Source organism: Chionomys nivalis, chromosome 18, assembly GCF_950005125.1.
Source record: "Chionomys nivalis chromosome 18, mChiNiv1.1, whole genome shotgun sequence".
Classification (NCBI taxonomy): Eukaryota; Metazoa; Chordata; class Mammalia; order Rodentia; family Cricetidae; genus Chionomys; species Chionomys nivalis.
In genome coordinates, this window is record NC_080103.1 from 28,679,562 (window position 1) to 28,690,887 (window position 11,326).

Sequence of the window (11,326 nt, forward strand, 5' to 3'; positions counted from 1 at the left end):
TGCCTGGGCAATTATATATGTGGCTGGATATGAGCTTGTGACACTGTTTGGCGATTCAAAAGGGCGTATTAATCATCCTGAATATACTTAGGGTTTTTTTTGTCAATAATTGTAGACTTAGAAAAGTGAACTTAAAAAATAAGCCCCAGGAAAACCACGCCGTTTGATATAAACTCTTTCAAAACAGGGCAATAAGACATTTCTCAAGTGGGTTGCCGTGTGGAGAAGGTCGCAGATGCATTTGAATCAAGAGAACTGCTAAAAAGAGGTACCCGGTTTGTTCAGAAGCTCTGATAATGAGGAAGAAACAGAACATGAGGGTGTGGCTAACAACATAATGCTGTGGGAGAAAAGAGGGGAGATGCTAAGAAAAGGACCAAAGCAACTGCACAGAGCAAAAGCATGGTGGTCCAGAGGGACAAATGGGACTCTCTCCAAGGGAGACTAAACAAACGGCACAGTCTGGCATGAAAGAAAGGACAGGAGAGGAAGGGGATAAAGGAGAGGACAGGAATCTGGAAAAGAAAGAGGGAAGGGAAGGGAAGGGAGGGATGGGGAAGGGGAAGGAAAGGGAAAGAGGAAGAGAAAGGGAAAGGGAGAGGAAAAGGAGGAGAGGGGAGGAAGGGAAGAGAAGGGATAGAAAAAAAGATAAAGTATCCAGAATCTTTGTGCCTAACAAAATTATGACAAAGGAAAAGGCATACCAGGCAAATGAGGAAAACTAACCATAGCTTTATCAACAGCTAGAATGTACGTGAGGACCATGAAAGGGACAGCATTGAGGCCTCTGACGGAAAGGTGAGTCTGGACCAGTCTCTCTGAGAGAGTGAGCCACCTGGAGTCCTTGGGCCAGGGTTCAGCAAGACAGCAAAGAGCACCATGGGACGCTACCTGCATGAGGTGGACTGCAGTCACTCGGGGTCTCTGTCTGTGGCATTCTGTTTCTGCTTCTGGCTTTCCTTGTTTGATCTGCAATCACTCCTCAATCTCTGCCTTCTGATAAATGTCATCCTACCCCCATCTTCTTTTGTGCTTCAGTCTTGGCTCTGTGTGTGTGTGTTTACCTGCACACACACACACACACACACACACACACACACACACACGCGTAGAAGCCAGAGATCAATCTTAGATCCCTACTTCCTTTGCTCGCCATCCTGGCTGTGAGAGAGGATCTTTCATTGAACTAAAGCCCACCATTTCAACCCCCAGGATCTGGCCGTCCTCTCTCCGCCCAGGACTGGGGTCACTGGAACTGCTGTCACACCTGGCATTTGTTGACTGTGGCGGACCCTGACTCTGCCCCTCATGCTTGCTGGGCGAGCTCATTCCTCCCATAGCCACCCCTCCAGCCTCTGTGGCGTTTTGTTCGTGGTGCTGCTTTGCGTCTTTGTTCCCCTATCTTGCCTATTCTCTTCCTCCTTGATGTTGTCTGTGGATAGTTCTCTAGTGAATAGAGAATTCCCTAGGATGCAGTGGAGGGGAAAGGACCATTCAGCCAAAACCGTAATCCCCAGAGTGAGGTTCTTACGGAGCCAGAAGAGCTCAATAGAAGGCTAAGAAGACTATCTTAGTTAGCCCTTTAAACACGCAAGCCCTCTTGGCAAGCGTATATGACTTGCAGTTTTAATAACTATGTAAAACCAATCAAATAATCTGAAGTCTACCTGAGGAAAAAGAAACAATCTCAAGTGTTTGATTCTCAGAGATATGCTATGCAAGAAAGGTCAGCTGTCCACATCAACCTGAACAATACACCTTGAAGCTGGGGTGGGAGATTGCCAGAGAAGCAAGAGAAAGAACAACCAGGTTAGACTCCAGGCTCCTAGGCTGTGATAGAAACTCTCTTTATATTTTCTGTCATTGACAGAGGACGGGGAAACCTGAGCTGCTCCAGGAGGGAGATGAGATGCCATGTCCTATTTCAGTTCAAAGCCTCTTCAGGAAGGTCACGCCATTCTCTGGTGACAGTCAGTGGGACACAACCCCAGTTTCTCAGCAGGGGACACTTTCACCAGGACAGTACGTTCCCTGGGTGCATTGGCGGGGTAATTCCTGCCTTACTGAGCTTGTGCAAGGTCTGACATCTAAAATGATTAAGTATTTCCAATTAAATTATATCTCCGGAGCAGAAAAAAAAAAAAAAAAAAAAAAAAAAAAACACCTTATTCCAGGGCCAGAGAGATGACTAGCAGGTAAAAGTGCTTGTGATCCAAGTTCAATCCCCGAGTCTGACATGGCTGAAGTAGATTTTTCTATCATTCCAGTGAAAAAATCCAAGGTTAGGTTATTAACCTTAAAATAGGTAACCGAGAAGCAGCGAGGTTGGTATTGAGTCAAATCTATCTCGGCCGGCTCTGGAGGCAGCTCTGATATGGTTGTGGAAGCGCAATCTGATACCAGCAGGCATTGTGCTGCGGGCCTTTCTCGTGCCGATAGACGACCGCTCTGCAGACCCAAGCTTGTAACAGGAGCACAGGGACGTGCTACTTTTTGAATCAATGCTAAGCAAAGGGGGCGGGGGTAGAGGATTTGGGGTTGTCTTCCTACTTGTGTTTCTGAAATCTAATTCTGTCAACAGCAAAAGGAACTTGCACCTGTTTCTTCCAGGTCTTAACTTAAATTCTCCCTTAGTCCCTTCAGCCCCGGAACCACCTGTAAGTCTGGGCTACTATTCCTTAAAGACGTGACCTTGAAGGGACCTCGTAAGCCTGAGTCACGTGGGAATCCTGGGGGAATATAAACAGATTGGGGCCAGTGAAATGGGTAAAGGCACTTGCGACCAAGCCTGAAAAATCAGAGTTGGATCTGTAGGACTATCATAATGGAAGAAAAGAACCAAGTACCGAAAGTTGTCCTCTGACTTCCACACACTTGACACGTACATGTGTGCACATGCGTGTGCGCACACACACGAAGTCACTACATTACTATAATAAAACTTACAAATCCCTAGGTCACACCCAGACCTACCCAATCAGAATGTCCTAGGAGAAGAGTGGACTGGACTTTTATATCTATAAAGACGAGTATTGCCCTGAAGCTTGAAACTCCCTGAGACAACAGAGACTGTCTAAGGAGGGACGAAAGTAGTCTCAGTCTGAGTGATTGGAAGAACGTAACAGTACTGCGACCAGAGTTAAATCATCAGAATCTCAATGCTCATTTCCTGGTCAGGGAAATTGCCCTGTGGCCACTGTGGTTTAAAACTTGTCTTCAAAGCTGGGCTTGGCGGTGCCTGTAATCTAGCAGTGGAGAAGGAGAAGCAGGAGGATCAAGAGCTCAAGGAAGTCTCAACTACACTGAAAGTTCAAGGTCAGACTGAGCTACTTGAATCCTTGCTCTAAGAGCAAAATAATAAAAATAAAAATCATCTTCATTTTATTTTCTTTACAGCTTATTTTGGCATCTCTCCCTAGGCACATAGTAACTTGAAAAACAGAAAAAAAATTAACCATATCATTATCCTAATTAGACAAATACTTTGTTAGAGTACCATCATATTTTTGGTTTTCTTCATGTGTGTTGGCTTTGTTTATTGAGGCAGGATCTCACTGCCCAGGCTAATCTTGAAGTTACTCTTCCAAAGTTCAAGAATTACGGGTGTTTATAGATGTTTTATTTATGTGTGTGTGTATTATATATAAGGATATATAATATAAAGAGCGGGCACACATATGTGTGTGTGTTACATATAAGAATATATAATATAAAGAGTGTATATGTGTGTGTGTGTGTGTGTGTTATATATATGCTGTTTAATCCAGTCCTGGTGGTATGCACCTATAATTCCAGCATTCAGGAAGCTGAGACAGGAGGACTGTGAATTCATTGCCAGCCTAGGCTACATAGCAAGACACTATCTCAAGAAAAGTGTGTTTTGGAAGCATAAGGATGACTTAGAAATTAGGTCTTCATCAGAAAAATGCTGTCCCAAGTACCCAGACATAGTTATGTGGATTGAAACATCACAGTCGGGGAAGACAAGCCCATATCCTGAGTACGTATTTTCCAGGGAGTTGAAATCGCCATCTCCTCCATTGTCACCGGCCTTCCTGGAGGTGGTTTTCTGGCCTCTCCCAGGCCAAGGTGCTACCTAGAGAGCTCTGTGCTGCACTTAGCACCAGAACAACTACACAAGTCTTGGAAAGAGAAGTCCATGCTGGTGAGTCCATGCATAGTCTGCATCCTCTCCACTGTGGCCATGCTGCTGAGCCCATGCATAACCTGCATCCTCTCCACCGTGGCCATGCTGCTGAGCCCATGCATAGTCTGCACCCCCTCCACCGTGGCCACTGAAAAAGCATTAAGCAACTGCAGAAGAAGCTGACGTCACCAAAGCAGGTCATCTGGTACACTGGAGGCTCCTCCATGGTGTGTACCTTTTGCTGAGTATCACATGGGTATATATGGGGTACAGGGCTCGCCCTCTGTTCTTCAGAATGTTTCATTCATAGCTCTCTCCCAGTCCTCCTTGTCGTCAAACTACCAGACATTTTTCTAAGTCCCCAGCACTTCAGTCAAACTGTCAGCTACAGTCTGTGGGTCAGAATACTTAGGTTCCAGTCTAACAGACAAGCACATGCCTACATGGACTGACATTCTGCGCAGCAGCAGCAGCTGAATGGGGTGCGGTGCTGCAGACATCTGTGTCTATCAACACTAGTGTATGGTGTAGTCATCTGTAAGTGGCATCGCCTCTCACGCAGTGTACATGATTGCAACTTCTGCTTCACCTAATCTCCTCTATGACATTTCCACTTGATGCCACACTGCTGATGCCTCCTGGCACAGCCTTTATATATGGATGGCCTGGAACACACCCAGTTCACGATGGGCAGTTCAGTTCACGGGTTAGCAAACGTCCCACGATCAGAAATGCAGTCTCTGCCGTGGCCCGGTAGCAGCCCAAGCTCTGTTTCTGCAAAGAATAATTAACCTTTTCCCAAACACTAGGTCTGTGCCTCTGCCCCTCCGACTGCTGTAGCAGCCTCTGAACGACTTATGCTTCCTGCTACTTATGAGTTTAAGAGGCACCGTCCCCTCAGGGAGGTGTTGGATTGGTGGCTTGGTTCTAATTAATAGAAAAATGGAAGAATTACGGGATAGCAGTTCTGACTGGCTTCCCCTTAGGGGCTGTCTTTCTCTCTCCCTATCCCTTAGATCACTCACCCTGGAGGCTGTGAGCTGTCATGTTGTGAAAAGTCATGGTGGCACGACATAGCAAGGCACATTTCCCTCCTAGCTTACTGGCCTGTGCCAAAACAAAGCCGGACAAGGATGAGCAAGGTTAGCCCTGCTTCTGGTCCCTCACGCACGTCTGGAGATGACGGCAGCTCTGCCAAAAACTTGATTGCAATCTTATGACCTTTGGCCAGAAATAACCAGCTATAATTGTTCCTGGATTCTTGAACGACATAAATTGTGAAGTAATAAATGTTTGTTGTCTCAAGCTACTAAATTTAGGGGCAGGATTTGTTACACAGCAACAGATGATTAGGAGTGCTTGTGGACTTATGGGTGTCCTACACAATATCGCTTCTGAGGAGAAGCCCATTTTTCAGGCACACGATTGTTCCGTGGCTCTAGGTTGTTGGTCTTGTCATGTAGAGCAGAGTCTTCCAGAGGGGACAGGGCTATAAAACAGCGTACTAAAGGCTCACAGTTGTAATGCCAGTGGGGAGAAGACTCTGAAAAGTTAGACCCATCCTTTAGTATCTGTGCTATTCTTGGATTCAGCAAGGAACACGGGGTACTCTTTCTTCCACAGCCAGAATGTACTGCCCGGACAAAGGAGCAAAATGGGGACAGACCCCTCCACCATCACAGCTAATTTCCTACTCACAAACCCGTGTTTCTCATCCCGTAACACCGATCACTATAGCTGACTGGAGTTCCTCCTCCAGAAGTCACAACAATGGTGCCACAAATTAGCAAGACGGAATTTCCAGACGCCACACTGAGCTTTTTGTATTATTAAACCAGTCAACAAAGAAGGGCTCGTCATCTTTACTGGAAAATTGTTCCAAGTTAGTAAGGGTAAATTGAGTGGCTGCCGTGACAACGAAGGCAGGGAAGCCGATGTCCGCAGCGTAGGATGCTCTCTGAGGTGCCCTTGAGTCCTATCAAGCCCAGCACTAAGCATTAAGGCAAATATGGCAATAAATATAAAATGACTACTAGTATTTAGACTCTTGGGAGTGAAGGACTGAATTAGTTCTACTAAGAATGGACTGCGTCGCTAACCTAACAATGCACGACTATAGCAACTACAGAGATTGCCTTCCTTGTTTGTTCTGTGTATACTGATTTGCGTTTGCGTTTCTCTTCTCCTTTATTACTGTCCACCTGTATTTTATGGCAGGATTGTTACTACTTCCAATCAGGAAGACCCCTGTGGCATCGCAAACAATACAAGCTCTTGTCGTTCCTCCTGACTTCCCACCATAACCAGACCCTTTCTGCTGAAGACACCACCCACTCAGAGAGCTCAGTCTTGGCCTGACCAGGAAACTCATTGCTGTTCAAAGCGCTGAGAATAAGCGGCAGTGAATACGGGGCACTAGACAGGACATCTACATCCACTCCCGCACCTGACCTCAGGCTCTGGGAACACCAAGGACAAAAGACTGGGGGGGCCGGAGGGTGGGGAGGAGGATGTGAAGTGCTGACTCCCGGACAGGGTGCGGCTGAAACGTACGAGCCCACAGCAGCTGTCATTACCTGCACAACATCAGGTGCGGTAAAAATTCCAGCAGGAGGGAAGAGGAGCTCTTAAGAGCCACCCCTTGCTTGTTAGTTGAGGGGTGCTGGGGAAGAGTCTCTTCTTGGGGAGTGTAGCCGCTGGTAGGTTGCTCATGTCCCAGTGGATGACCACACGTTCATGTACAGTGGTACTAATTAGACTCAGTGGGTTAAAAGGATGGATAGATGGATGGATAGATAGATAGATAGATAGATAGATAGATAGATAGATAGATAGATAGATAGATAGACAGACAGACAGATAGATGATAGATAGATATTTGATAGAAGATAGATAGATAGATAGATAGATAGATGATAGATAGATAGATAGATAGATAGATAGATAGATACATAGATAGATAGATAGATAGATAGATAGATAGATAGATAGATAGATAGATAGATAAAGATAGATGGGTGGATAGATAGATAAATGATAGATAGATAGATAGATAGATAGATAGATAGATAGATAGATAGATAGATAGATAGATAGATAGATGATATAGATGGGTGGATATATAAATGATAGATAGATAGATAGATAGATAGATAGATGATAGATAGATAGATAGATAGATAGATAGATAGATAGATAGATAGCAGACAGACGGATCATTTTTAAAAAGGCCATGAAGTTAGGAGATGTGAAAGAAGCCGGGGGAAGTTGGAGAGGAAGATGGGGAGTGAATATACTCAAGACACATTATATACATGTATGAAATTCTTAAAGAAGAAAAAAAGATTTTTTAAAAGTCTTGTTACTGTAGTTAACTTTACAAATCACACTGTTTTAGAGTGCCTGGGAAGGACTGCTTAGAGCAGACAGCACCCAGACAAGGCTACGGTGACTGATCTTTTCAGAGGCTGGAGATACCTTTGTGGAAAGGGTGGTTGTGTCTCACTGAGCCAAAGCAACGTGCTGTGAAGTCAGAGGCATGTAAACAGGTGCTGAATTCTTCACCTTTCTTCACACTGTGAGTACATATCTGATAAGAGCAATTTAAGAGAGGAAGGGTTTATCGAGGCTCACAGCCCGAGGGAACAGTCCGTTGTGTAGAGGCCTCAGGGCAGCAGGAATGTAAGGCTGCGCCAACCAGTCAGGATTCGCAGTGATGAAAGTGGATGCTTAGCTCGCTTTCTCCCTTGTATTCTGTCTAGAATTCCAGCCCAGGGCACAGTGCTGCTCACATAAGATGGGCGATGGGCCTTCCCACCTCAATTAACCCTGTCTGAAAACACCCGATGTCTTAGGGCTTCTACTGCTGTGATAAAATGCCATCACCAAAGCAGCTTGGCAAAGAAAGAGTTTATTTGGCTTTTGCTTCCATATTGCAGTCCATCCCTGAAGGAAGTCAGGACGGGAATTCAAGCAGGGTGGAAACCTGGAGACAAAAGCTGATGCAGAGGCCATGGAGGAGTACTGCTAACGAGCTTGCTCACCATGGCTTGCTCAGCCTGCTGTCTTATAAAACCCAGGACCATCAGCCCAGGGTTGGTACCAACTACAATGGGCGGGGCCCTCTCCCATCAATCGCTAATTAAGAAAATACACCGTAGCTGGATTTTTTTTTGTTTGTTTGTTTTGTTTTGTTTTTCGAGACAGGGTTTCTCTGTGGCTTTGGAGCCTGTCCTGGAACTTGCTCTGTAGACCAGGCTGGTCTCGTAGCTGGATTTTTTGTTGTTGTTGTTGTTGTTGTTTTAAGACAGGGTTTCTCTGTGTAGCATTGGTGCTTGTCCTGTCCTGGAACTAGCTCTTGTAGAGCAGGCTGGCCTCGAACTTAAAGATCTGCCTGTCTCTGCCTCCCGAGTGCTGGAATTAAAGGTGTGTGCCACCACCGCTCGGTAACTATAGTTGGATTTTATGGAGGCATTTTCTAAATTGAGGTTCCCTCTAGCTTGACACAAAACTAGCCAGGCCACCCTCACAAACACAGCCAGAAGTGTGTTTCCACGGTGGTTCTAGATCCAGTCAAGTTGACAATTTAGGTTAACCATCACAGATGTTGAATGATCGGGAAGATAGATCTGCTATTTACTGCCTCTTAACCCCAAGCATATCTTTCAAAATGCTGCTTCATGGCTGAGAGGCTGTTTATAATTTCCAGACCTCTTTAACACAAGCCTTACAGTTAGGACTTCTGAAGAGGAAGGCCTGGGTGGAAAGGGGAAGAAAGGTTTTCCTGCTTCCAGTTCCTCCTGGGACCGGTGCAGCCGCAAACTGTGGTGCTGAGGTTCTCCAGCCTTTATCTTCCTCCCTGCCACACCTTCATGGTACCTTTGCTACCCCTTTGACAGTAGAAATCACCCCTACTGTGCTCTGCGCCTTCCCGGCCAGGCAAGCACCTACCATGCTGCACCTGCATGTCAGCCACAGAGCTCTGAGGCCCCATCACCCCACTGAAAAGTAGCCTTTCCCAAGACACCCCTCAGTCCTAAAGAGCCCCACTTCCAAACTCCTCCGTTCTAGCTAGAGTCGGCACCTACACCTTCTGTCTCCTAAGAGTATTGACTGAGGCTTGCTCTTTCTGACTGCTGGCTACCTCAATGTCTCTTCTTTGTTCTAACTGTACAGTAACTAACTACATCGCTAGTTTCCAGTATAAGATGACCTGTTTGTGACACCAAATAATAAAAGAACACATGATATATTCGGAATTGGCCAAACCAAAATTAGCATCTTGATCCTGATTGACTCTGGGGACTGTGAAAACACAATAGTAAAGAAAACTCAAATTAAGCTTCATGAGTAAACCTGAAGGACGACTTCAGTTTCTACCCTGAACTCCTTCCTGACTCCCAAACTCTTTCAGGTCAATAGTTTGATCTGGTCAACAGTGGGTTGAAGTTATTATAGTTCCCAATGGTCCAGTCATTTGTGTCCTCTGACTTCCTGCTGAGGCGCTGTAGAGTGCCTGAACTATATATATGCATATACTAAATGAAGTGTCCATACTGCTGCCCAGTTATGACCACAGATATCTGCTAGGGCCCAGACAGGAAAGGGAGAGATAGTACTACTGATGAAGGAAGAGAATGCACCTCTGAAAGTCTCCAGAATGGGAATGGAGCTCAGTGGTGGTCTAGGATGTGGGACACACTAGAGTCAATGCCTAGCATTGCAAACTAAGACAAAATAAATGTATATTTACATATATACATTATATGCACATTTATATGCATATATATAATCACCACCATGTAATATCTGCCTTATTCCACTTTCTTAGCTTTGTATTGCTATGATAAAACACTGACCAGAAGCAACTAGGGAAGAAAGGGGTTTATTTGGCTTACATTTTCCCATCACAGTCTATCACTGAAGGCAGTTAGAACAGGTATTGAAGCAACACCCTGGAGGCAGGAACTGAAGCAGACACCATGGAAGAATGCACTTAATGGCTTGCTCAGTTTACTTTTATACAAGTCATGATCAACTGCCTTGGGGTGGCCCTGCCCACAGTATGCTGGGCCCTCCCAAGCATTAATCAAGAAAATGCCCCCACAAACTTGCCCACAGGCCAATCTGATAGATTTCTCTTTCCAAATAACTCTAGCTTGAGCTAACAAAAGACTTATCTGCACATCTATCTTGTTGACATCTACAAAGGCCATATACTTTCACTACTGCTCTATTTAGATCTGAATGCAGAGGAGACAGGGACACCCTGGTCCTCCCTCCCTCCCTCCTTTGCTGTAGGTGGATTATGGGAGGTCAGATACTCATCTATCAGACCTTTTTTTTTTTGGGGGGGTGTCTGTATGTATGTGCGTTTTTTCCATATATGTTCATTATTTTACATTTTTAAAATTTAAACTTTTCAGTAAACACCAGATTCAAAACTTTTAAACATTGACTTGATAAGGTTAACCAGTCAATCATAAAAATATTCTAAAATTACTAAACATAAATGAAATTTTGACTGAAGTAGTGGCGCATGCCTTTATTCCCAGAACTTGGGAGGCAGAGGGAGATGGATCTCTGTGAGTTCAAGGTCAGCCTGATCTAAAAAAATAAAAAAAAATAAAAGAATCTGGAGAGATTGCTCAGCGGTTACGAGAACACTGGCTGCTCTTCTTGAGGACCCAGGTTCAGTTCCTAGCACAAACATGGCAGCTTACAACTGTCTATAACTCCAGTTCCTGGAGATCTGACCTTCACACCAAAGAATATAGAGTTAAATAAATTATTTTTAAAAAGTACAAAAAAAAAGAAATAAAGGAAAAGAAAATTTTATTGGAACTATGTATGTTACTAAGTGATGTGGCTTTCTGTTTTCAAAATAAGACCAGGTATCATAAATGGATTGCTGGAAGGAAGCAAAACGTAGTGGGGATAATAAGAGCAGAAAGGTTATCAAGCAAACATAAGGCTGAAGCTGTGGGCATTACTCATCAGCTATCGATTATAGATTAGAGAACCTATCACTTTTCCATCTGGTAGGAAGAAGGGAAACAAAGACGTGATTGGTTCACACTCAACAGTATACTTCCAAAGATCAGCTGTGTTGTTAAAAGCTAACCGTTCTATCAGGGGCTGGGGAGACAGTGCACGGTGGAGTGCCTGCTGTGTGAACAG